Genomic DNA, 27,471 nt, shown 5'->3' with positions numbered 1-27,471 from the left:
GAAAACAATGCAAAGCGCTGAACAGATATAAACTCTTTCTGCTGCTTCACAAGATCTCCAAAGGGGCCAGAAGACTTTCTGCTGATTCAGGTATTGTTTTGTGCTCCCATGGCTGGCGGGGAGCCAGGTGCACACCATATTGTAGGAGCCGGATAATTTGGCAAAAACGCAATCATGTGCTCACCCCTGATTCAGACCCAATTCCTCCCAGGGGGTGACGGGGTAATGTGCAGATCTGGTATTAATTAACAGGAAACCACAGCCCTAGGCTGCGATCTGTCATCCTCTTCTGGATGCAGCTTGTGCCTGCTAACGGCTTCCCCACCCTGGGCTCCCCCCAGCCCGGCCCCTCTCTCCTGACAGGTACCACCCCAGGTCTGGGGAACACCCCGACTGTCCCAGGTCAGACCAAAGACCTGGATAACCCAGTGCCTTGCCTCCGAGAGCCACTAAATCTGCGCTCCTGCTCCCAGGAACGCCTGCACCTTGCAGCAGTGGCTAAGAGGGATTTGCTCTTCTGGTTGGGAGCAGGTTTGGGAGCAGCAGTGGCTCTAAGCTCTTGCCTAGGTCCCCTCCGTGGCACGGCATCTCCAGATGAGCCAAAGCTCACAATACCCTGCTGATGAGGGCAGAGCCCAGGCAGCGCTGAATGCTTTGGAAAAAAAAAAATCTCCCAGGCTCCAGTAGAAAAGACAGCACTGGTACCCAGCGTGCCAGAGATTAAGCAATTTACTGAGTCAATTGTCTTTTTTCCAAGGACAAACATGTGTGATAGAAGATCTCCAGATCTGCTGGCACGCTGCGAGCTCTGGGCCATCAGCCCTTTCACTGTCTCAATTCATCTGTCAGTAAACCACCATGCCCATTAAGGCTGGAAAAATGGAAAGGGATGAGGGATGTCCGTGGCCCACTCAGCAAGGATTAAATGCCGTGTTGCACAAAAGATGGTTACCCAAGGTTTTCCTGTAGAAATGCTGAAATTTCTGTCCACAACCCACTGTGCCCTCCTAAGTGAAGCAGGAGAGACAATAAGAAGCAGGGATATTATTTAGTACCAGAAAGCCCTTGCAAGAAGTGATATGAGCAGGACAGGACCTCACTGCTTCATGAAATATCTGTGTGGGAAAAACACATGGTGCCAAAACAAAAAGGGAATTCCCTTCAATGCACAGGGAAGACACGAGGTGCCTGCTTTGTGGAGGTCAACCCTTAGTGTTCAGCTTTGTTCCATCGAGAAGTCAAAAAGAAAAGTATTTTCTTTCTAGTTCACCTAGTAGCTTTTCAGGAGTTGATGGAAAGGCTACAGGGGAAAGTGGAAGGGCAAGAGAAGCCTCAGTTTTGCACAGGACATCTCTCTGGGCATCTCCTCCTCCCAGGCTGTCCCCTTAACACATTGCTGCTACTGGGTGATGCCATGGAGAAACCTTGCGGAAATTCAAAAAAGTCTGGGCATTTTAAAGGAGGAAAACATCTAGGGTTGTCATATATAAAGAAATACTTTTGTAAGGACACAAATCATCTTGGGATTACATTGCAGGGCTGGAGCACCTTTGCTATAGAGACAGGCTTGAAGAGTTGGAGTCATTCAGCCTGGAGAAGAGAAGGCTCCAGGGAGACCTTCCAGTACCTAAAGGGGCTACAAGAGAGCTGGAGAGGGACTCTGGACAAGGGCATGGAGTGAGGGGATGAAAGGGAATGGCTTCACAGAGGGTAGGGTTAGAATGGAGATTGGGAAGAAATTCTTTACTGTGAGGGTGATGAGGCACTGACACAGGTTGGTGAGAGAAGCTGAGGCTGCCTCATCCCTGGAGGTGTTCAAGGCCAGGTTGGATGGGGTTTGGAGCAACCAGTCTAGTGCAAGGAGTTGCCCATGGCTGGGGTTTGGAACAAGATGGTCTTTCAGGTCCCTTATGACACAAATCATTCTGTGATTCTAACATTATTCCCTCACAGCAGCCCAGGATAGATTTGGCAAAAGAAGGGACAGAGGGATAAATTATCTAAGAGGGATAAATTATCCAAACTGGGACAGTTTGGTTTTGTTATTCTTTCTGTCTGTTTGTTTTTAACAGCTTCCTCCCGGCCATGTTCCTGGGACCTGCTGGAGAGGAGACACAGCAGCAGGAATAACTCAGACCTGAGCCTCACCATCAATGCCAGCATTTCCCATGGATGCCTTTGCAGCCCCCTGCCCCGTGCCTGTAGTAAAAACAAAGTGTAAACTGGAAATCAGATCTCAGTCAGGCCCTGAGAACGGGGTCTCACTTCCTTGGTGGCTCAAAGCAAACACTCACAGGACCTTGTTGCAGCAGGAGAGCAAGGCAAGAGATACTCAGGACAGTGTTGGATTCGTCTGTAACCTAAATCCCAGGCTCTGCCCTTTCCGCTGCCAAGTGCTCAGGAGGAAAAAAAAACAGGAGTGGATTTTTTTTTCTTTTTTTTTTGGTGAGTGCAAAGCAAAATGGCTAATTTAAAACAATTATGCAACAGCTAATTAAAATCATCTCTGCATCCTAGAAAGGCGACTGGCCAGGTACTCAGCGTGAAGCGTTTGGCTTTACGGAGCAGCATCTTGTTAAAGCCCTTCATCCCGCGGCAGCGGCGGCTGGACCCGTCCCGCATGTGCCTGCGGAGAGTGGCTGATGGCCTTTCCGGCATCAGCCGAGCGAGCCCTCCCTCTCCTCCCGCCCAGCGCAGCACCGCGACGTACCTGAGGCACCGGCTGTGCTTTATGAAGTCTAAAATTTTCAACTGGTTGTGTCTTTCCATGCAAACTCATTAGACACTATTTACACCCGCTGCAGCTGTGCAGAGAGAGGTTTTGAACTCTGGCATTCTACAGTAGGCTTTGTTTCTCATTTACATTTGCATATTAAAGTGTTTGCCTGAAATAGGCTATTGAAATTAATTCAGGATTAATTGGTGTCTTTATCTCATTAGGACAATCTAATTTAAGGATGATGAAATTGTTTAGCCTCCCGTTTGCATAATTAGATTGCTTTGAATTGCTGTCATTATTGTGCTCTTTAGCATCATCTGTAGGCCTCAAACAGACAAGAGTTTCAACCTCATAAAGACCAATCATGTGTTACAGCAGAGAGCTGTTAACCCCTTTTAACCCAAACTCCCTCCAATGTGCTGCCTCACAATGGGGTGGGTGTTCTGCAGCACGGCAGGGACAGAGAGGCCTCCACACCCCGTGTCACAGGGCATCCCCTTCTTCCCTGGACATGCTTGGGGCAGTGAGGTGCAACCCCAGGAGCTGCTGGCAGGAAGCCCTGTTTCACCTGGCCTTCCTCTGGGAAGGGCAGTAGCTCTTCAGGAGGGTGTGAAACCCTTCACAGTCATCCAGGTCCATGGTTGCTCCTCCAGAGGGGCTGAGCAGAGCCACAGCACTCACTCTCCCTCATGTCACTGAGAAGGGATGGTGGGAACATGCCCAAGGACTACTTGATCCCATCCCTCCAGCACAGCCTTAGGAAATTCCCTTGGGCTGGTGGCAAAGACAATTGGGGATGGCTGGACTACCCCTTCATTGGAGCTGGGGCTGCAAGGGAAACTTGCAGCCACAGGCACCACACTGTTTTGTCCCCTCCAAGGACTTACCAAGCTCCATTTCCTTCTTCTCCCATTTGGAGGCTGTTGCTGAACCTCCAACTGAGGGACAGCCCCTGAAGATCTCCTGGTCAAATGTAGTTCTTGGGTCTGGTACAAACATGCTCCTTCTGCTTCCAGTAGCTCTTCTCTCCCCTCTGTGCTTACCTGGATGCTAAAAGGAAAGAGCAGACCTGCCTAACCCTATACCATGGGAGCATGACTGTGAGGAAATACCATCAGTGCCCATGTGGGCTGGGGAAGGTGAAGGAAAAGATAAGTAGCTGTAAGGCCAGATCCCCACGCTGGATCATTGTTAAGCCTAGACTCACCCCACCATGCAGACGATGACCCTGTGCTGTGAATGAGCATACAGAGCTATGCCAGCCCCATGCAGGGCTCAGGCTTGCACCCAGGGCAGCAGGGATCACCACAGTGAAAAAGGAGCCCATGTTGAAAAAGCCACAGGATGGTTGTACCAGGGGCTGTAATAAAGGTGTGGATCCCCCGATGTTTAGTGCGTGCCCCAAAGTATCACCCAGTGAATGTGCACCACGGGACAGCAGGACAGGGGTTACATGGGTTGTGTGTTTAATACAGACATCATCCAAAAGCTGCAGCCATCCTGAGCATCCCCACAGCCCACGACCAACACATTTCCTGCAAACAGCCCTTCACCTGCTTTTCAGTGCCACCTGCCCCAGCCCCAGCTCCCTCCCCACCCAGGGGACTTGGGAGCCTCAGTACCATGGGGACACATGGGCTGAAGCCACCTGGAAACAGGTATCACAAGCTAACAGTGGCTTGTGGCAGAGGGTACCAGCCTAGCATCCTGACCTCACTTCCCCACGAGTCTCTCCATTACCAAACAGCCTGTTCAGCCACACAAATGATCCAAAAACATGCATCTCAGAAGTATTTTTACATGATAAAGGATCACATAGCATAGTAACCAGCATCCTTGCTAGCAAGGAGGACCATGGCCTTGGGCGTTCCCCCCCTGTACCGGCCCAAACTATCATTCCAGATGGCTGCCAGAAGCCAATAGCCACCAAAGTGCCTGAATCCGGCCCTGGAGATGCTCCCCGGGCACTGAGAGCAGGAAGGGCGTCGAGATGGCAGCTCAGTGGTTGCTCCTGGGGATGCTCTCCGTCTGTCCTGGCCCAGCTCAAGGCGAGAGACCTGCTTCTCATTAGCGGGCGGCTGACTCCGGAGGTGGGGGCTGCGCCAGGCAGGCTGCTTCGCCAGTCGCTTCACGTATCCTAACATCTGGTTGTGTCTCATCACAGTGCAAATTTATGACCCTGGAAACAACATGTTGATGATGCACTGGGAAGAGGAGCCGGAGCTGTAATCCCATGTCCAGAGCGGGGACGCAGGGAATCGCCACATGAGGACTTCAGCGGCGGGGAAGAGGTGAGGAAGGGCAAGCCTGTAATTCCACTTGCAATGAGGGTGACACATGAGGGGAATGGAGCTCCTGATGATGCAGCGCTGCAATATTTTTCACTCTAAATCTCTCTCCTCTGGGGAAAAAAAAAATGCAAATTCAGCAACAGCCAACTTTGCACAACTTCGTCTCGATGAATTGCCAACTTCAAACCAGCCAACAGGCAGGAAACCTTAAAGAAAATAGATGAAAGATTTCGTTTGAATGCTTTGAAAGGGAATGTTTCCATTCGCAGTGACTGGCCAGTTACACTTTCCATTTTATGGTTAAAATTACACAGACATTTAAAATTATTTGAAATGGAAATGACAGATCGCATTTCAGGTCCTCTAAGGGAAGCTTTGTTTGCTGAGGATAAGTAAATGTTTCATTATTTTTTCCAGAGATCAAATATATCAGCTGAACCAGAACAGAGCGGGACTTGAGAAGTCTTGTTTGCAGGTTCACACCAAAGATGTTTTAAGTTTTCAGCTGAGCCCAAACAAGTGCTTTTAGTTATGTTGTTTTGTTGCTGCAGCGTAAAAGAAAAATATCCAGCTCTTGCCATCACAGTTAGTCAACCAAAGAAGAAAAAAACCAACCCTAAGAGTCAGTGCAAGAGAAAAGTCTTAGTGTGGGAGAACTACATAAAGCTTGCCTGAACCTTTCAGATCTGCAAACTGTTTTTCAGACCCTTGGTGCTGTTATCAGGCCCTTTAATGTATAGAAGAGGACAATCCCTGTATGATGCCACAGACATATATATAAGTGTACATAGCACAGGGCAGAACAGGGAGGAGGAGAAGACACAGTCACTGAAAGTTAGGATGCTGTTCAAGAGAGGTGGGGTGCAGTTTCTTCCCTCGGCTGTCCAACAGCTCCACAGCACAAAGGCCATCTGGGAAGCAATGAGCTGGAGAGAACAAACCAAGGGTCACACTGAACCACAGGCAAGGATTCAAACCGGTGCAAAAAAAGGCCACTGCTCCTCAAACAAGATGGACCACAACTGTAGCAAGCCTGGAAAGGAGAGGTGAGGATGCCCGGAGGTCTGGGAAACACAACAAACACGGAGGGGAGACATGATACAAACTCACCTCTGAATATACAGAATATGCAGGATGCTGTCAGGAAACCCAAGCTGGTTAAGGGATGGTGTAAATGTGCTAGTATGGAGTGGCCAGCTTTGAGCTGTAAATCAGGTTGTGACCAGTAGTAAACTGTAGTAAATACAGGTTGCCCAGAGAGGTGGTGGAGGCTCCATCCCTGGAAACATTCAAGGCCAGGTTGGACGGAGCTCTGAGTATCCTGACCTAGCTGAAGATGTCCCTGCTCATTGCAGGGGGACTGGAATGAGATTGTTAAGGTCACCCCAGCCAAACTATTCTATGATGTGCAACCAGTATCCATGAATAAAAACATGGGTCTGTGAGGAAGAGCCTGGGAGAGGCTCACAATCCATCAATGGTCCGACACAAACCTCCGCTGTGGATGAGGACCTCCCCACATCCTGGCTCCAGGCACGCTGCTGGATGAGGAGCACAATGCCATGTATTTGGAGGGACCATGCTGTCCCTTGGCTCAGCCAGAGCCTGTCTCAGGGGGGTTAGCAGAGTCCAGACAGATTTACAGCTCCCATTTCTGTCAAGCCCATGTGCTTCAGCCTGTGTGGTTCAGCTCTTCTTCCCAAGAGGACTCTGTTAGCAGAGTTCAACAACAGATATTTATGTTTGCTTGTAGGATGCTTTTTAGAAAAAAAAAAAAAAAAGGGGGAGAAAGAAAAAAGCCAACACCCCAGAATTTCAACATTTGAGGATAAGTCAAACATTTTCGTTAGTCCTGAATTTTGCAAGAAAAGTGCAAAACAACCAATTTCAAAACAAAAAGTTTCTTCAATTCAGAAAAATCAGGCAGTCCTCTTGAACAATGTCAAAACGAAATCTTAGAACTTCTTTTTAAATCCACACACACGTGTACATATTCATACTTACATACACACACGTTCACCAACACATACACGACTGCTCGCTGCTTTTACCCTACAAGAAAGTATCCAGCAAAACCCATCCAAAAGAGGAGAGCTCCCGGGTTCTCCCAGTCCAGGTTGGGGGAAATGTGCTCCCACATTCCACTCGGGTCTCACCAGTGCAAGAGAAGGGTCTGGAAATGGCAGCCCTGACTGTGGCAGAGTGATTTGCACCATCAGCCAGAGCAGAGTGTGACTGAATCCCAGTCTGGAACCCTCAGGCTCTCTCCTGACAGAATATGGAAGGTGCACAGGCAGGAACGGCAGCTCAGAAATGTGTCCAAGGACCACAAACTCATTGCTCTTTTCCCAGCCATGCCAGCACCAGGGCACATGCCCCCAGGAGTGTCCCCAGCCCCTCACAGTGCCCAGAGCTGGGGGTGAACACACTGAGCTGTGGCCTCGGCATTTGGTCAGTGACTCCTGACCCTCAGAGGTTATTGGACTCATAATGTTTCCAAGTGCCAATCAGGCCTCTCCTTTGATCAGTGTTATAATCAGATACAGCACTCCAGCATGGATTATTAAGTTTTAACAGTTGACACATCATTTCTGATACCATAATCTGGCAGCACTTTACAATAAGTGACAGGTCCTCACTAATTCCTTTTGTATTCACTGTAGCAACGTTAATCATGAGTGATGAACTTTGCGTATTCATATGGATGTAATAGGCAGTTCCCAAGGACTGAGACTGTAATTTAGCTTTAACCTAATGGGCACTGATTGTAACAATAAGTAATTATGTCAGCTAAATGCAGTGTTGATGGCAATTGATGACAGCAGCGAAAGCCACGACACCATTTTGGAACTAAGCTTAGAATAGTCATTTGAAAAGCCATAACGGGCCAAGACGAGGAACAATGTGTCCTCTCCTGTGTATCCTATCATCCAGCTACCTTCAGCCTGGCGAGGACAGTCCCAGCTGTGACAAACACTCTGTCACCTCCCTGTTTTACTGCCTGGCAGCTAATTTCAGGGTAGCCAAAAATACAGCCCGCTAGATGGATGGGATCAGCGGCGCTCTGAAGCTCAGGTGAAAGAAGAGAGGCATCTCATCTCAAGCAGGATGTTGGGATCAATCCCCCTGGATCACCTTTAGGTCCTTTGGGCAAGTCACATCAGGTGACACCTGGCCAACACCTGGTAATGTCACCTCTCCACTGAGCAGTGCCTGCTGCTCCCCACAGCTGCAGAGCCTGGCTCTGTCCCCAGCCAGCAAAGTGGGCACAGGCTGCAGAAGACCTGAGACCACTGCTGAGCCCAGAGGCAGCTGAATTCAGCAGATGTACAGTTAGGAAAACACAGGCCTGAGAAATGTGCTCGATAACCTAAACCACAGCATAAGTGCATCCATAGAAATAGATGCTCTTCTATTACCCAGAAGGGCTGGTGTGACCTCTTTTTGGGATAGGGAGGAAAATGAGGATGGGATATTTTTAGGCCAGAATCTTTGGATTTGAATTGCTTTCTTTAGAAAGGGATAGCATGGCAAAGTCATAATAATAATTCTGTTAATGACAGTAATAATACTGTAAGTGCTGGTGTCATCTTGAAAGAGTGATTTGTGCTGCCAGTAAGAATCCTGTTTTGCTGTAATCATTAATGCGGTCAGAAAATGCTTGGAAAACACAAACAAAAAGTGGCAATATTGAGATAGAAAGGACATCTTCAAGGAAACAGTTTTGGGGTGCTGCCTCAAGATAATGTCCCTGCTCCTACCAGACTGTGAGGAGGAAGCTGCCTCCCTCAGCAGGACCTTTGGGAAACACCTTTTTAAAAATACACAGTGGAATGCCTCAGGTTCTCTACTCACTTACTATTTTAATTAATTTTCTAAATTCCAAGCAATTTTTTTTTCTAGAGCATGGTTTGGGTTGGAAGGGACGTTAAAGATCACCCAGTTCAAACTACCTGCAGGGACACCTTCCACTATCCCAGGTTGCTTCAAGCCCTGTCCAGCCTGACCTTGAACACTTCCAGGGATGGGGCAGCCACAGCTCCTCTGGGCAACCTGTTCCAGTGCCTCACCACCATCACAGTAAAGAATTTCCTCCTCACATCTAATCTACTCTCTGTGTGTTTAAACCCGTTTCTCTTCCCTGTGTGACCATCCACACACAACACCAGAGCCCAGCTCAGTGCACACATCAGAGAGACTCCTGGGGAAGGTTGAAAGCACAGATGAGACAGTCTTGTGGCTGTGCTTTAAAAGCTTCAAATCTACCTGGCAGAAGGCAGCAGAGCAATGCTGTGCTTGCAGAGGCAGGCACGAGGTAGGGAGCTGAGCCCTGGCAGCCCCAGCCCTGAGGAGAGGCAGCCCAGCAGCACTTCCCCTTGCTCAGGGAGTGAGAGCAGAGCCATGAAGGCAGGAGCCAAGTTTTTCCAGCAGAGCAGATGCATCAGCAGGGTTTTGGCAGCCTCCTGGGGACCCTGAGACCTCCAAGGTCTGCACTTTTAAATAGGCCATTTGTTAGATTTTGGTCTCGGAGGTTACCTTGAGGAAACTGAGAACCACGCTCCAGATGCTGGGAGACCTTGTGGAAGGGAAGGCCCCAGTGGTGGGGAAACCTTTGTGAAAGTCATCATGGCTGAGGAGAAACCACCTAAAACCTCACAAAGATCCTAAACTACTGACATCCATCACTCACCCTGGGACTAACCGAGCACCAGCCCACAGCCCCTGCCATAGAGAATGATATCAGCACTGCAAAAAACACGGGCAAATTATGATGACCAGGTTCAAAGCCAAAAATAGCTGCCAAAGCCCCTGATTTCAAGAGATTGGGTAAAATACCCAAGACAAAGAAGCTGTTATTGCTGAAAATGCAGTCGGGATGTGCAGCTACAGGCAAAAATGCCTCCCAGTAACTGCAGATGTGCTGTCAGGGGGACGCGCTGCTCCTGATGCCACACAACCAGCTGATGTGGAGCAGGCAGCAGCAGCCCTCATCAGCATCACATGCTGCCTCCCTGGAGGTGGGAAGATGAGAAGGGGGTGCTGCTGATCAGCATGGTGATGATGGAGAAGACAACATTCCCCGCCTCGCCGGCCAGCCCCGACACAAAAAAGGGCTTTCATCGCTACTGTAATCACTACTGAAATACACTGTCACACACAGCCTGTGAGATGGGTGCGGGGAGAGGAGCTGGGGAAAATACACTAAGGGCCCTCAAAAATCACAAAGTTAGAGAAAATCACAGGGGCAAGGCCTACAGGGGTAATGGTGAGGAGAGGTGGACTCAGCAGTGACATGAGGGCTGGCACACTGGGTGGGAATTACAGTGTTCTTGTTGCCATCATCTACCTCAAATATGCACTCTCTGCAGCAACCCCTTTTTTACTGCAGACACACTGGGCTGGGATGCAAGTCCTCACCCCAAAATCAAGCAGGGTTAGACTAGACCCTGGAAGAATCACAGGCTGCTGGCAACAGATTGGTCATGCTGCTCCCATGGGGATCAAGGGGACCCCTTGGCACATACAGAACATCAGCATTGTGCCCAGCCCTGCTGCTGGGGCACGTCTGGCAGCAGCTTTCACACCCACCTTGGCGAGGTGTCAGCCACACCTGCACCAGGCAGCTTTACAAGTGCATTTTGGCATCTCTAAATGAGACTGGGCGGATAAGGGGGCATGCCAGCCCTCTTAAAGACAATACCTGTAGCCTGATGTTCCTGAAGGCACCCCCAGGGTCATCCCACAGCTCCTGTGGATGGTGCAAGCTAGCAAGGTGCTATCAATTTACTCCCTTACCCCGGCTGAGAACGGGTATCTGCGATTGCAGAGCATCCTCACTGCCAGCAGAAGTCAACACCTGGCAGGTCTGTCTCCACCTGAGAGGTGTCAGCGTCCGAGCTCTTCCTTGGACGGCTGCAAAGTCACTCGCTGCCTCCGCCCCACGGCCTTGACAGGTGATGCCGATGGAGGGGGGACCCAATTACTGCTCGTCACTGCCCCGGCACGGTCCAGGCGTCAGGCCGATGTCAGAGCACACCGAGACACAGCTGACGTGATGCCCGGCGCTGCGGCGGGAGCAGGGGAGCGAGGGGTGATTGGCAGCCTGAGGCAAGCAGCGCCGAAAGCACCAGCCCTCCACAATTAGCGGTGCCGAAGCGTTTCCCCCTCCCCGTGTGAGGAAGGATATGAGACAGTAGCTCCTCGTCCAGGGATGCTGAGCACGGGGCAGGATTCATGCCCCAGCCGTGCTCAGGATGAGGGGCTGCCATGCAGGGAGTGGACAGCTCAGCTGGTCCCAGGGAGATGGACAGTAAATCCCGACTGGCAGCAGCCTCAGAGGCCAGCGCTAATGACACCGGGCTGTCACAAGCTGCACTGTCCCCCCTGCAGCAGATGTGACAGCCCCAAAGTAACCAGGTACCCACCATGTCCCTGCTTCCTCACACAAAAGTGACAAGAGGGACAGGTAATAAAAGTCCAGGCCAAATCCTTGACAGAGATCTGATGGCTTGAGCCGACTCAGGATGTTCATCCCTCCCTGCCAGCTTCATTCCTGATAAATAGCTAGCCCAGCAGGAAGGGTGGCCAGCCAGAGCGTACCCCCAAAAGCTGGCAAGACAGCCCAACAGCACCTCCTCCCTTCCTTTCAGCTGGCCCACAGCCTCCCTTCTCCTGTTACACCAAGAGGAGAAACTGAGGCAGGGCTCAGCATCCTCTCCCAGCTGCCCCATCTCTGCAGCCATGCTCTCAGCCAGGCACAAGGAACTAGTCTGGGAGCACTTACACAGCCCAGTGCACCAGGGGGGCAGGAAAAGCCTGGCTCAGACATGTCCAACAGCATCCTCTGACCACCCACAAGTCTTCCTCCCAGGCGGTTTTCAACCAGCCAAAGCCAAACCTTCCTCCCATCACAAGCCCTCCTTGGTGCTCCTTTGCTGACTGCAACCCCTCATTTATTCTGTAGCCCAAATTATGCTGTAGAAAACAGAACTGTGGCAGTAACACCAAAATAAGAAAGCAGGAATGGCATCCAGTTTTGCCAGTGGCTGGGATGGAGACACTAGAGCTGCCCTGCCAGCTCAGCAGCTGTGCACAGGGATGGATGAAGGATGGGTGGCAGCCTCCAGGTCAGCAGCAGTGGAGATTCCTTGCTGCTCCCTGTACTGAATCCTGCCCGCCTGTGCCAGCTGTGATGCTGTGCCCCAGCTGCATGCCCTCTGCTCAGGGGGCTCAGTCTCCATGTGTGCCACGAGACCTGGGGAGTGATATTTCACCTGGATTTGGGGGGACCTGGACAGTCACCGACCCACTACTGGTGCTGATCCTCCCCCTTCCCACAGGACAAACCTCCCCTTCCTCTGTTCAAGTACCTGTAAACTCTGCTCAGTTTACAGCAGCAAACCCTTCTGCACCAAGCATTCACATCTGCTCTCTCATTACTGACCTGAATTCCTCTTTCACATCAAATTGGAGCAGCAGATAAAATTTTAGGCTAGCTCTAGGCTCTCTCATCCCTCTTTTATTCTGTGTCTGCGCCAGCTTAACTTCCTGGGAAAGCTCTGAGGGTATCTCTTCTCCCACGGGTCTGTAGCAAACCATCATTTGGCACCAGGAGGAGAGAGCTGGATTTCCATCATGGTATCACATTGTTTCCAATTCTGTCACAAGCTGAACTTCTGCTCTTCTTCTTTAAACCTCAGGAGATACAGCTTAGAGCCAAGGAGAGACTGCCTACCAAAAAATCAGCTTCTAAAAGGCACATGAAAGGAAACAGAGAGTCAGAAGCATTCGGGGGCTGAGAAAAGTCCCCTTACAGGCAGGAGCTGCACCCCCGGGGGTCACATCCCTGGGGGTCACAGGAGGTGTTAGTTGGTGCTGCTGCCTAAGCCCCCACTGTGCTGGGGATAAATAAGGAACTTTAATCTCCAGGAATTCACACAAAAAGCTGGAACTTAGAGTGAGCTTAAAGGCAAAGCTTGTCAGTCTCACATAAAATCTCCTTCTCCCCACTTTTTCTTCCCTGCAGGACATCTCCCAGCTGACAAACCTCTGGGCCAGTGCAGACCCTGCTGAGATGACACGAGGTTTCCAGCAAGGGGGATGCTCCTCTAGTGCAGGGCAAGCAGCTGAAGCGCCGTCAAGAGAAACAAAGGCGCTGGCAAACTTTGAGAAATGCCTCTCATTATTTACAGAATGACACAAGAAAACTTCAGACTGAAACAAGAAAGGCAATTAGTTTCCTGTACGGAAACAAAGAGACATCTGTGCCAAGTATGCTAACATATACACAAGGGGCAGGTATACAGTACATGAGGAATTTCTTCCAGCTGCAAATCCACCCCCAAATTCTCAAGTCAATCTTGAGTACTACGATGCTCAGCAATCCTCTTAGAAGTGTCCAGATGCTTTAATAACTTAATTCTAATCTTCTCAGACACCATTTTCCATTTAACTGCTGAAGCACTGGAATAAGACAAAGGGGTCAGGACTGAATAAGTCACAGTGGGGGAACAGCAGGTCTGTTTTGGAAGCCTGAGAAGCCTAGTCTAGCTAAGCTGGTCCCAAAGTCACCATCTGAGGGTGGTGAGGCACTGAAATAGGTGCCCCAGAGAAGCTGGGGATGCCCCCAACCCTGAGTGTTCAAGGCCAGGCTGGATGGGGCTTTGAACAACCTGGTCTAATGGGAGGCATCCCTGCCCATGGCAGGGGGTTGGAATGAGAAGGCGTTTAATGGCCCTTCCAACCCAAACCATTCTGTGATTCTGAAAGCAGTTCACCTCCATGCTGCACCGAGCAGACCTGATCCAGCCTTGCTGCACATCCCCTCCCACCCCAGATCCCTCCAGCCCCCGCTTCTGACAGGTTCCTCCAGACTTCCCATCTCAGCCAGCTGCCTTTTAGACAACACTTTCTCAAGATTGTTTTAAACAAGCGAGGAAATTTTGGTGACACTTTAATACATAAAGTGCTCCTTATTTTCTCTGTGCCAAAGAGCAGAGCTTTCTAACACGCTTTTCTGAGTTAACATCAGGTGTTAAACAGACGCACACGTTGTTTTAGCAGGAGCCCACATTTTATAATAGGCTTTCTATCTAACAGCTTGATATAGCCTCTTCCATTAAGCATTTATTGCTAATGCATTGTAAAGTGTAACATGCTATATACACTATTAAAGAATGGAGCTGCCACGTACTCACCCCTTAATAATGAAACACTTATGAACGGGAACCTTAGGTTAAAGAGTTGTGAATTAAGTTTAATCTCAGGGAGATCATCAAGCACTCTGCCAGTACATCGTGCCGTGCTGTCAGAGGGAGGGCTTGGACCCAAGTCCCCTGGGGAAGCGCTCCTTGACTTTGCTTTGGAGAAGACCTTGGTGAAAATGGTCCTCCCCAGGCAAGAGCTTTGGCTAAATGCCACCAGACTGCTGCAGATCTTGTGCTCCTCCTCAGAGGGACTCCCCAAGAGCCACATACCGTGGTTATTGACTCTCTAATAATTCAATATAAATCCTAATCATTAGCAACCTTTTTAGATAAGATACATCCTCAGCTGAGCATTATTGTATTTTTTCCTTACTATTCAATAAAAAACCCATTAACCTTTTTTTTAAAAAATGGTGCAAATCCCCTTCCCTTGGCAAGTAGCTGGGGTTTTTACACAATCTTTGTCTAGATAAGGGCACAAGGAGCAATGACTTGATACTACAGGGTTCAGCCATAACAGGCAAGCAGTGTCAAGACCATTCCCTTGGAAAGAGAAATCATCTCGATCTCTTCCCTCCCACTGGTCTCACCCTCCCAGGGATCTATTTATACACACGCTACTGCACAGCAAGTCCTGCTTTTGTTCCTTTTCCCTGCTTATGAGTTGCTGCAAAAGCAAGCTCCCCAGCTCCAAAGCCATTGCCCTGCAAACCCTACAGCAGGATCTTGGATCAGCATAAGGCAGGAGCTGGACTTTTGATTGGTGCAAGAGATTCACCTTTTTCACACCCACCTGTCCCCTGGCATTCATGGGTGATGGGATGCCCAACTTCTTTGGGTGTTCTTGAGGATTTATACACTTATTGGGGTGGGACTGACCTTAGGCTGGGCTGGGAGATGGTGTGTTCAGAGAGCTTGTTCTGCAAGGGTCAGTTAGCCCCAACTCAGTTTCCACGGGGAAAGGGTGAAGACGACTTTGGCCTGCAGTGGCACTTCAGTGACACAAGCTCACACCTGCTGGGCTTTTGCCCCACATCATGAAATTCAAAACCACTGGCTTTTTCCAGTGTCAGAGCTAAGTGACGAATCCAGGACCTCAGTGACATCGCTGGGGTGAGTCAAAAGGCAAGGCATTTTGGATTGTCTGAGCTTTGGTACCCAATTCAAGATGTTTCTGAACAAAAGCACTCTGAGTGCCTGGAACTCCCCCAAAAAAGCTCTCAGGTTCCTGAAGAGGCTTCTGTGTGGTAAGGAAGACCAGTCCTGTGCCTGTTTGCTCTTACTGCACATTACTGGTGGTCCTGGTGAGAGTTCAAAATGAAAACACCCACAATGGTACTTACAGAAGCTTCAGCACATGGTGATGGTTGTGTTGGGCTTCTCCCTGCCCAGCCATCCCTTGTGCACCCAAGATGTGCCACCTGAGTCACTCTTGGGGGGGGGAGAGCAACAAAGGGCAGCCATGTGGCTTTCATAGAGCCCAACAGCAGCACAGGCTTCAGAGATAAAACACATACCTCGAGGGGTTGGTGCAGTTTCTAGTTGTGTCCCCTGATGCTGCTGGGACAGCCAAGGGCTCACATGCATAGGGACAGCCACGGCTCATGAGGGATATCCCAGCTGGGGTCTTCCACCTGTCTGGGAGCTGCTTACACCCACACTGACCAAGGCTCTCCTGGGCCCAGCAGCATCAGGATACTCCAGTTACACATACCTGTTCAGCTTCTGAGGTGAAACAGGACACCTAAATTATTACACAGACAGAGCACACTTAGAAGAGGTGGAGAGGTTGAACCCTCCAATTGCATGCAAAATCTCTTCACAGTGAGCAAACATTTAAAAGAAGAGACCTCCTCAGCTGACTGCTCCTTGTCCTGGAAGTCAGATTAAAAAAAAAATACAGAGTCCTGTGTGTTTCCCCTCTTTAGATGATGCATTTTCTAAACTTCTTCCGAGTTTTTTTCAGATGAAGAAGGGGGGAAAAGTTCATCCCAGGCCGACATGCCGGTGTCCTCAACACTCACAGCAGGACCTCAGAGGGGTTCAGTCCTCTCGGCCTGCCGGGCCCCGCATGGGCACGGGGGACCCCATAAAACCTCCCTTGGTGAGTGCACCACGGAGCTGCCTTGTTTCCCCCACGACAATCGCCTTTCTTCCCGGTGCCCGTGGTTCCCTTTGTGTTTACGATAACAGAGGGATGCTTTATTGCATTTCGCCCGCCCGCTGCCATGGCAACCGGCGCTTGCTGCGTGCTGTAAAAATAACCCTCCTCCTTTGATAGATTTCACTTGAGTGAAAATAACCCTTAAAAATAGGTTGAAATTTCCATACTAACTCTTCCAGGAGGTTCCAGGGAGGCGAGGATGAATTGCAGGATGGGCTCATCGGGGACACAAGGTGCCACCCCGGCACCCTCCAGCTTTGGCGCTGAGCTCTCACAGAAGAGCCCGTGAGGATGCTCTTGGGGAGCTGCCACCAGCCAGCCCCCCATGGTTACCATGGTCCTGATGACATAGAATAATAGAATCCTAGAATGGTTTGTGTTGAAAAGGATCTTAAAAATCATCTTGTTCCCTTTGCTACACGCAGGGACACCTTCCACTAGAGTGAGGGCCCCATCCAACCTGTTCTTGAACACTCCTAGGGATGGGGTATCCTCAGCTTCTCTGGGCAACCTGTACCTGTGTGACACCCACCTCACAGAGAAGACCTTTTTCCTAGTATCCAATCTAAACCCACTCTCTTTCAGTTGGAAACCATTCCCCCTTGTCATGTCACTAAATGACCTTGTCAAAAATCCCTCTCCATCTTTCTTGTAGGCTCTCTTCAGTAGACGTGGTGGATCTCCATCACTTCTTGGTATTTGTTGCAAAGAGCAGAGGTGCTGTCCCCTCAGTGCCTTCTATGGGGCCTGGTTGGGATAAAGTTCAGGTTTATCTTCTCAGCTCCTCTGCACCACGGCCTCAGAAAAAAGGGTTTTCCCATCTTGAAGGTGCAGGGACCTTTTTCTGGAAGCTGGTACTCTCCATCAGCACTTCAGTGTTTTATAGCTGGCCACCAGGAAAGCTTCAGCATGGGTTTTGGATGAACAGATCAGAGCACATGAACAGCCAAGCACTGGATCTCTCCCCAAAACAAAGCCCCTCTCATGCCTGGGAGAGCTGAAACAGCCATCTCTTCACAGGCCACAGGCCCAAACTCTCAGGGACAGAAACGCAGAGATTCATGGGCATGACACGTGCTGATGCTGAGAGAGGTTCAAGACTCTCTTCTTTGCTTCAGAGCACCTGCACTGGTCCCAGCCAGCAGAAAGTTATCCAGAGCCTTGTTCTGGAGCAACGAGGGCGTTTCTGTCGCACCCATCCTCTTGACTCATCCTCAGCCAGAAGATCTTTTTTTCTCCTTTGGCTCATTTCTTTCCTTTTTGTCCTCCCAACCACTCAACTCTTCTACCTCCAAATAAAAGCCGATTCACATTTTAGAGGTGGCCCCAGGTTCCTCCCATGAGTTTAGGTGAGTCGAGCCATAAGAAGTGGAGTAATGAGATTATGATTAAAAGCACACCTTGATAGTGGGGCATCCATCAAGCTGTCATAGAAATCGTATCTCGGAGGCTGCTCTCATCAATCTGACCTTTCAATTATTACCCAGAGTTCATGACTCTAAGTGTATATAATTCCTACCTCAAATCTGAGAATACACGCCTTTGTTTTTTTGGCTTCCTTGTGCATGGCTGTGCGAGGTCTCCTTCACTGGCACATCAGTGATGCTTTGCAATTCAAATTGACTTAAAGTAGCTCTTCTCTCGCCCAAAAGTTTGGGAACAAGATCAAAACACTACCAGGGCACCTGAAGGCGGTTGTTTGACATTTTTATCAATGTATTTTTTACTTTTTCTCAGCTGTTTTAAAGCCAGTGACCACTAAGGCTAATTCCAACAGTGCTCACAGCCTATGCTCTACTTTGGCTCATGTCTCCACAGAAAGGTGAGGATGCTCAGGCCATGCCACAGCACACCCTCAACAACAGGGAAATCCAACCAGGACAAGGTTACCCAGGCATCTGCACAGATGAGCTTTTCTGTCCAAACATCACTGAAAAGGCTTGGTTTTGTGAGCTGCACCCCAGCCAACATGGTAATTCAGGAGCAGGATGGAGCCTACTTCAGCTTTCCATTGGCATCATTAGGAGGATTCCTCTGCCTATCTCTAGGACCAGAGCACTGCTCACCCCCAACAGCTCCATGTATCCCACCCCACCATCTGTCCAGTGTGGGGGCTGAGATAAGACACAATTTGCTTGGCACCAGCCTGGCAACTTGCAGGATCCAAGTGAGATTCCACAGGGCACAGCGTTACCAAGCAGTGAAATCCTGCCTGAACCTTTTCTACAATAACACATGCAGGACATCAGCCTGTCCACAGGGAATACCCAGCACCTGGGAACGGGGCATCCTCTTGCTCCCTGCTGGCTCCTGCTAACAGAAGAGCAAGCACTGGCTCTTCCTACACAGCAAGTTAGGAAGTTGTTCCCAGACAGGATAAAACAAATGAAGCCATTGGCTTTATAATTTTTCTCCAAAGGAACTATGTGTTTTTTATAAGAGTGACCTTCTCTGCTATCTAGTGACTTTTCACAAACAAAAAAAACCCCACAACATGCAGGTTGTGGAAGAAAAGAAATGCCTGGTTGGTAAAGAAATTACAGGAAATAAAAATGCCTTGATTTGGGGTGTTTGACAAATCCAGCCCTGAAGACACTTTCTGGTGGTTGTATTATTGGAGGGTCTGTGCAGCTTTCTTGTACAAATAAGTGCTGAATGGAAGATCTTTTGCAAAAATCTCTGCACTGCTCGAATGACTGAAATTGTGGGAATTTCCATAAGAAGAGCCTTGAAAATAACCCCAGAGACTCAGCGTGACCCTCAATGCTGCAGCAAAGGTGTTCAGGTGAGGTCAGGCAAGGCCAGAAGAGAGTGAGTCAAAGACACTCTCAAAAGCAGAAGCAGCTTTCAGAAGTGACCCTGAGGCCAACACAGCATTAGAACATTTCCCTGCTAACACCTGCTAATCCATGCAGCCCTTTGCAGTGGAGCTGAGAGTGGATTTGCTGCCATGCCACAGGACCAACCTCCCTCCATCTCAGCCTGGCCCAGCTGGCATCACTACAGACTCATTGCTAAAGCCACTGCCATTACTGGCAAACAAGACTCCTTTTCCAGGGAGAAAACACTTGGCAATATTTCAGGCACAACTTCTTTTAAAGGCCTTACAAAAGCCTTACTTACTGAAAGATTAAAGGTAAGCAGAAATGTATCCCCAGTGTCCAACTCAGTGGTGGAGACAGCTGCCCTCAGCTTCAAGGTAAGAACAAGACAAGACATCCAAGATATTCCATCTAGCTGAGGGACCAAATGCCTCTGCATCATGGTGCTCAAAAAAAGACTCAAGAAACTGAGCCCCACACTCATGGTCCAGCTCCTTGTGTCTTGCAAACCTCAGTGCTGCTGGTTCCATCTTGCTCCTGGGAGCCAAATGCAGGTTCCCCTCTGTCCAAGGAAGAGGTCATATAGCCACACACCATCACAGTCATTTCTCTCCTATATGGTAGCCACATAAACAAGCAGTCTGGAGGTTGCTACCTCTGCCTTGCAGCCACAGGTTGCTCCCCCACAGCCTGGCCTGCACACATTTCTCGTGCCAGCAGAATCTGATGACAGCACCAGCTGGAGCTTCTCTGCCACGAAAAGGAGACGAAACCTGCAAAAGTCCCACTTCCATTTTTGAGACCAAGCCTTCACTCTCAGGAATCAAATCTCTGCTGCCTTAGAGGAAACCATTTCATTTACATCTCCATAATACCCCAAAAGGGGTTAATTACAGTTATCACCCTGGCTGCTGTATGAAACAAGCTGATGGGTTTGTGCATTCACCTGAGCAGGCAGCGACCACATCACCTGACACAAGACTTGTCACTGGAGAAAGGTGGCCCCTCTGGCAGCAGCCAGGTGGTGAGGAGAGGCATCAGTTTTGCTGCTACTGAGAGGAAAGTTCTCTCTCCCAGAGGAGCAAGCGGGCCGGCGCGCTCCCATTCCACCTCCGTGCAACCAAAACGATGCTTAATGCCTTCCTCAAGGTGGTAACTGCAGCTGAGCTGTGCTGTCAGGAAGGCTCTAATCCTGTGCTAATTTATTTTATCAAATTAAAAAGACGAGCATCCATGGAGCACCAGAGACCTCCTGTTCTCAGGGACCCAGCAGAAAGCTGCATGATCCCTTTGTAAAGAGGGCTGGGGGGTTGTTGTTTTGCTTCTCCTTTTGCCAAGAATATAAAATTAATAAAACAGGATTAAGGGAGATATGGTTTTAACCGATTCCTTAATCCCAGAGAACAATTAATGAGAGCAATGCACCACTTGGCTCGACTCTCCCCACATTTGAATAATAAATAGCATCCACCAAAAAAAAAAAAGTAGGTAAAGGGAGCAAGAGGAAGTTCCTAATACAAAGAGCTTTTGCCATATACATGTGTGCAGTGCATCGGACTGCCTTCTGGTCTTGGATCCAGAAAATACAGAACAGAAGAAAGCAGAGACCAGTTCTGGCCACGCACAGACCTGTTTAAGCCAAGATTTAGGGAAATCTCCGCATATTTAAGAAACAAAGTACCACTAAAAGTCCAGTAAATTGCCCATATTAGGCCCTGCATGCAAGCATCAGCCAAGACTGGCTGACTTGGGTACTGTGATCCCAAAGCAAGGTGCCACTCTCAGTCAGAGCCACTCACTCTTAGTATTCTAATCCGCATAAAATATAGAACTTGAGCTCCTGCAACATTCACCCTCATGTTCCCAAGCACACTGTGTGCCAAAGGCAGGGCTGGGGTCCTCCAACTCAGGTACCTATCTTATGGAGGAACTGTCTTTTGGAAGTGTCTCACAGAGGACTAGGAGCCCTATGAGATTGGATACCTCTTAAGTTCAAATGTATCCCTACTGCCTTGCCTTAGAGATGGAACATGCCTTTCTAGGGCTTACTCCAAGAGTTCCCAAACATCACCATGTCTCACAAGTATCTCCCAGCTCCTTGCCACTGCTCACCTACAGATCAAGCAGAAGTCCCTGCCCAACACGCAGAACAAAGTCTGCCACCTGAGAGAAAAAAGAAACACAGCTTCTCAAAGGATGTTCTCATCCCTGTTTCTTCTTAACTCGAAAGAGTCAAAAGAACCAAGGATGCTCCTCAAGGAATTATTTTTTACCTGATACATAGATACCAATTTTGGACCTCTGTCACACTTTCACACGACATCACCTTGACCTAGACAAGACCAAGGCAGCCCATGCTTGGGGGTAGGATTCCCTGGATCCTAGAAGAGCATCTCAGCTTTGGAGGCCCACACCAGCTGACCGGGCAGGAGGTCAGAGAAATAAGGAGGAACATCTGAATAAACACAGCCTCATCCCTGCCTGCAGCCCTTGCTGAGGCAGGCCTCTGCTTTGAACTCCTTCCTGATGAAATGATTAATGAATGCCATGCAGACCTCTTCCCTTCCTGCCTCTGCTTTCACCTGCCACACAGAGCAATACCAAACGAGCTGATCATGACAAACACAGCTCTAATTCTTTATTAATATTAATCAGAGGCAACCTTTCCATTGACACCAGAACCCGTGCGTGTGTTGGCAGGGAGGGGATAACACCGCAGCAGTGACATTTCTTGGGTAGGCAATTTTATTTTATTTTTTATTTTTTTTTGTCTCGCACCTTCCCTTCCCCCCCTTTAATATGGCCTAGAGATACCTTGTACAAACAGAGGAAGGAAGAGGCTGATTAAATAGCAGAGTTGGAGCATAATGAAAGAAAAAGCCCACTGCAAACATGTGCTGATTGTTTTAGACGGGAGGTACCGGGAGGTGGATTTCAGGTGATACCGTGGTGGCCCCTCTCATAATCCTGGCTAAAGGCAGCATTATGGCTTTCAAGCTCAGAGTGAATTTCATCCAGTCCCTGCTGGCAGGGAAAGAGGCTTAGGCAGGGTAGCAAACCTCAGTCCCATCTAGGACCAGAGCAGGACTGGGAGAACCACAAAGCCACACAGTTGCCCTTAGCTAAAAGGGGTCCTTTCCTCATGCCACCACACAAAAGGGGAAACAATTCTGAGCAGCAGCATGGACACAGCTATCTCACCTTCAGGTACTCACCAACACACATAGTTGCAGCTCAGGTGGGGCCTGGCTTGAGAGATGAAGCAGAAAATGAGGGTCTCACATGGTCCTCAGGTCACCTGCAAGACATGCACCTTTACACAGCAGCTGGAAGTGGGCTCACAGGAGCACCCACTGCTTGGGATCTGTACTTAGTGAATCATAGAATAGTTTGGGTTGGAAGGGACCTTTAAAGGTCATCCAAGCATAAGCTTTGCAGGGTGAGGAGAGCTGTCTGTGGGAGAAGCCATCCAATCCGTAGGGAATGGAGGCAACCACGTTCCCCTCCTTACCCTGGGGGAGCAGGAGCACTTCTCTACAGCTGGGAGGATGATCACTGAACACAGGTAAGACCCAGGGCAAGTAGGACCTGCAGGCTTCCTTTGCTGTCCAGCTGTTGATTTTCTAGCTTTCCTCATCCTAATGGCCAAGAGACTGCAGGGAGATTTGTATGAGAGAAGCCCCTGTTTCTCAGCTGAGTGCAACTTCTCTCTCTCTGTCTCTTAAAACAAATAGATTTTCATTGAAATCAACATATCTTTCTGAATTGAATAGGTTTTCATGGGGACAATAAATTTCTTCAAAACAATGCATTTTTATTACAACATATTTTTGTTCAAACCAATACTTTTTGACAACCAGATATTAATGACCAGGCCAAAGCCATAAATTTGCCTCAAACTATGTGTTTACTCATGGAAGGAAATAATTTTTCTCATACAAATACCTTTTTATTTGAATCAATCCTCTTTTTTTTTTCCACCCCCAAAAATCAGATATACTTCTGGGAGGGAAGCAGGAAAGCTGTGTACCCAGGAAAGCCCCTTCACTTCAAGAGGGATCAAGTGCTTATGAGGACTCTCTCACTCCCACACTCCCAAGCCCAGAAGCTCCACAGGTCACTTCTAGCTTAAAAATAAACTGTTTTTCCCCTTGCCAACATACCCAAACCATCACCTGACTTCTGGCAGGTCTTACAGGAACAGAGATTATGTCTTGCTCCCCCTGCTTTGCTGCTTGCTGTTTAAAATTGTGTTTGCAGAACCTAGTTCAGAAATCCTTCCCTGCACTTTTCTCTGCACTGTGGCTTATCCCAGAAATTGCCAAATCCAACATGGGACTAATGTGTCCTGTTGCAGAGCCTTGGGGTCAGTGGTGCTACAGGACCCCTGGCTCTCCCCAACACCCCTAGCATGGTCTTCCCCAGGGAGCTGAGCAGGGAAGAGCAGGTCTCAGCCTCTCTGCTGGATAAACCACACAGGGAATGCCCTGTCATGCATCCCAGCGGGTCTCAGACTTCACCCCAAATGCAGTTTGCTTGGCCCTGGGAGTGATCCTGGGATGGGGGACAGCACAGGTGGAGGTTGTCCAGAGAAACTGCACACAGTGTAATGCAGAAAATGGGATTGCTAAAGGATGAGGGTGGCTTGAAGCTGAGAAGAAGGAAGGCAGCCAGGGCAGAGGTCCCAGCACAGGTCAGAGATGCTCAGGCAGGGCAGCTCAAGCTGGATGCACCATCTCCATCACCTTTGAGGAAGAACTGAGTTGCTCTTGGTTTGGGGAGTCACTTTCATCTGAGGTAGCTGCTGCAAGCCCCTGAGGATACACAGAGGGGACACCCATGTGTCTGTTAAGTCCTGCATCTTTCCTTGCAACCCACCTCTCAAACCTCCTTGGAGCCTGCATGATGGATCTGAGTCTCCCAGCACACCGGAGATGCTGGTCCTGCACATCTCCAGCCCTGTCCTTAGGTGGCCTGAGCCCCACAGAGCACAGCCCTCACCCAAAGACATCAAAACAATTTCAACCAGAGAGATGCAGCTACAGCAGCATGGGCTGAGAGGTGCAGGAGGAACAGGGACAAGGGGTTGGCATAAGGGCTGAGTTTGCTGGAATTGCAAAGGTTTTGGCTGCTATTTCTGCTGCTGATTCAAAGCCAAAGCAGAAGTAAACCCCTTATCTCCTCTAGACCCCGTTTCCCCAGCTGAGCATCCATACCAGACACAGCCTCCCACTTCAGCAGCTGCCCACGCTCTCACACACCTGAGCCCTAATCAAGAAAAATAATTTTTTGGTAGCAAATAGCTGCATTCAACTGCTTCAAGCCACATTTCCAAGCTTAGGCCTGAGTCAGAGCCTGGGGATCCCAGGCACTACGAACATCAGGGGCTGACAAGGGTTCATTTCCCGTGGCCCCCGTTGGCCACTCTTTGTTGAGCTTCCCCAGTCCATGTAAACATGCTAATTGCTTGGGCTCAGCACAGGGCTGGATGCCGCGCTGTTTGTTTTCCATTGAATAGGATTAGGGATTCTGACACCAATGATTAATCGCCGTGCTGCAGACGGCTGACGAGCCCAGGGAAGGCGTCCTCTCCGAGCGGAGAGCGCGCACAATCTCTGCCAAGCAGCTGCCACTGACTTCTATCTAACCCTCTGCATCTTGCCCTTTATCTTCCCACTTCTCCAAAAATGTCTTGCATGCACCAAGGCAACCCCAGGCTCCCAGGGAGCAGGGGGAGAGGGGGCCTGGGCATCCCCAGGAGTGGTGAGCTGCCCTCCTCTCAGCCGCCACGATGCCCCATTCTCTGTGCCACTTCTACACGGGCTCATCCCTGCGTCCCACGTTGCCAAGACCCTCCTAACATGCTGCAACACCTCAGCCAACCCTTGTCAGACTTCATATCAACAGCCAGGGAGATTCACACAGTTTTTCCAGCTCCCATCACCCAGGTGTCAGGGCACGGTAACATCGCACAATGGCCAGGTCCCTTCACCAAGCTCTGTAAGGCCAGCGAATGCCCCACCACTGTTAGAGCCCATGGACTGATGCCTGTGTGGAGGACCCAAGCCCCCAGGATGGGACAGGCAAGGCAGCCCCATTCACAGTGTGAAACAACAACCCCTCAATGTTCTGTACTCACAGGTAGGTAGGGTCACGAGGGGGGGACCCACACTGTGCAGGCAGCCAGAGGCTCCCACTTCCCAGATGTAGGAGCTGGATGTGCTATGTTCCTGCAGCACCAAGCTGTCCTGTGCACACCAGCAGCCTGTCTCTACAAACACAAAGAGGGCATCAGTGAGGCCACCCATTCCAAGAGGGATCACGTTCAGGCACCGAGGTCTGAAGGAGCTGTATTCCACGCTGTAGCTCCCAGTCAGCTCTCTGGGCTGCTGCTACCCTCCCAAATACAACCTTCTGCTCACCACCCCAGCTGCTCCTATTGCTGCAGCCCTTTCTCTCCCACACAGCACCCAGGCAGCCCTTTGCCAGCACTAATGCACCCATCTTTAACACTCTCCCTGCACATGGCGCTGCTAACTTTCCCACAGACAGGGATAGAAGCGCCCTGCAGTGGGCACAGGCCACCCCAGCACTAGCTGCCAGGCACCTTCAAAGTCCAAAGGATCTCCAGGAACCTGAGCAAAGCACAGAAAAGCAGTGGGAGTGCCAAATGCCTTTGCCACCTCTAGCCTCTGCTCGTGGCTGCAGAAACACTTCTGTGCTCCTGCTTTGCCCAGCAGCAGTCGAAGGGCTGGCACGAAAGGGGTGGGAGCAGAGGAAGACTGGAGAAAGCAGCCTTGCAGGAGGCATAGCATGCCCTCAAAAAGTTGCAACCTTTGAGATTACCTCTTCTCCTGACCTTGCAGAAGGAGTGCTGGAGGCAAATCCACCCATCTCTGCTGGTGCCTTGTGCGACATACTGTCACTCAGACAAGCGACGTTCTTAATGGGTTTGTGGGAAAGGCCTGGCCTGCCTTTCCATCTGTACCTTCTGCCGGCTCCCCTCTCCAGCACTGCCTCCCCATACGACATTCCCTTGAATTATTTAGACTGGTAAATCTTCCTGCATCTCACATCTTTAGTCCATCTGTTAGCCAGGGCTTTGCCTTTATAGGAACTGTCCTTTATGCATGCCGGCATCTGTCAACAGTACACTTGCCTCTTTTATTCATGATCTTCCGTGGGAGATGGTACAAGCTGCAGAAATGCCTCATTTCTGGTATGCATTTCATTTTAATGGAAGATTACATGACTGGGGCCCATTTTATTACTTCTTGCCCTGCACATTCATCCATCACGAGCCCCATTTGCTGAGCCTGCATTGGGACGGCAGCCATCAGCCTGCTCATGTTGGATTCCTCCCGTGCCACTCTCTCCCCCCCTTCGGGATGGGGAGGAAACGCATTGCGTTTGGGGAGGGGAAGGTTAGCAAGGGGGAAGCAATCCGCCGCGGGGCTCAGAGTTAAGCCAGAGCGGTGGCTAAAGCCAAGCATTTCTGGGAAACAGGCCTGGGAATCCAACCGGTCTCATCCCGGCGCGTGTCCCCTGCACCGGTGTTCACCCTCACGCGGTCGCTTTCCAACCCAACCCACCGATGGGTGTTGGGGTGCAGCTGTCCAGTACACCAGGGGATCTTTGGAGAGACTCCACAGCCCCAAATAAACACACACACACACACACACACACGCTCCTTGGCTCCCTCCCTCCAGCGATCCATGATTCCCTACGCATCCCGCTCCTACCTTGCGCGTGCACACACACACACAAACGCTGCACACACAGCACCAGGAGCGGTATAAATAAAAATCAATGAGAACCAGCAGTGGTAATTAAACTGCCGGTGGTATTTGCAGCCTCTCTCTCTCTCTCTCTCTCTCCTGTAAGGAAGGTTGCATGCAATTAGTAAAAACATTTCGGACTGGGAACAGTGCCAGTTTGCTCTGTCCTTTCTTTCAACTCCCACAGAAACCCGAGGACCCCTGATTATCCTCCGGACTGCAAAAATAAAACCCCAGTAAAAACATTCCACTTCTATGTTGTGGCTCTCTGAATTCAGGGTTTACTGTGACTGGAGGCAGCAAGAGGGGTCAGAAGGGCCAGAGATGGAGGTGGCCTCCTCAGAGATGTGAGGACCTTCCCCAGCACACAGTCCTCAGGCAGCACAAGACACAGGTGGCCATTTTAACCCAGAAAACAGTATCTGTCCTGAAAAGTCCCAGCCATAAGACATTTTCTCAAGGACAACTGCTTCACCATCTTGTTCGAGTGA

The sequence above is a fragment of the Manacus vitellinus genome, unplaced genomic scaffold, assembly GCF_001715985.3.
Source record: "Manacus vitellinus isolate BGI_N305 unplaced genomic scaffold, ASM171598v3 scaffold_44_pilon, whole genome shotgun sequence".
NCBI classification, from domain to species: Eukaryota; Metazoa; Chordata; class Aves; order Passeriformes; family Pipridae; genus Manacus; species Manacus vitellinus.
This window is presented reverse-complemented; position numbering follows the sequence as displayed.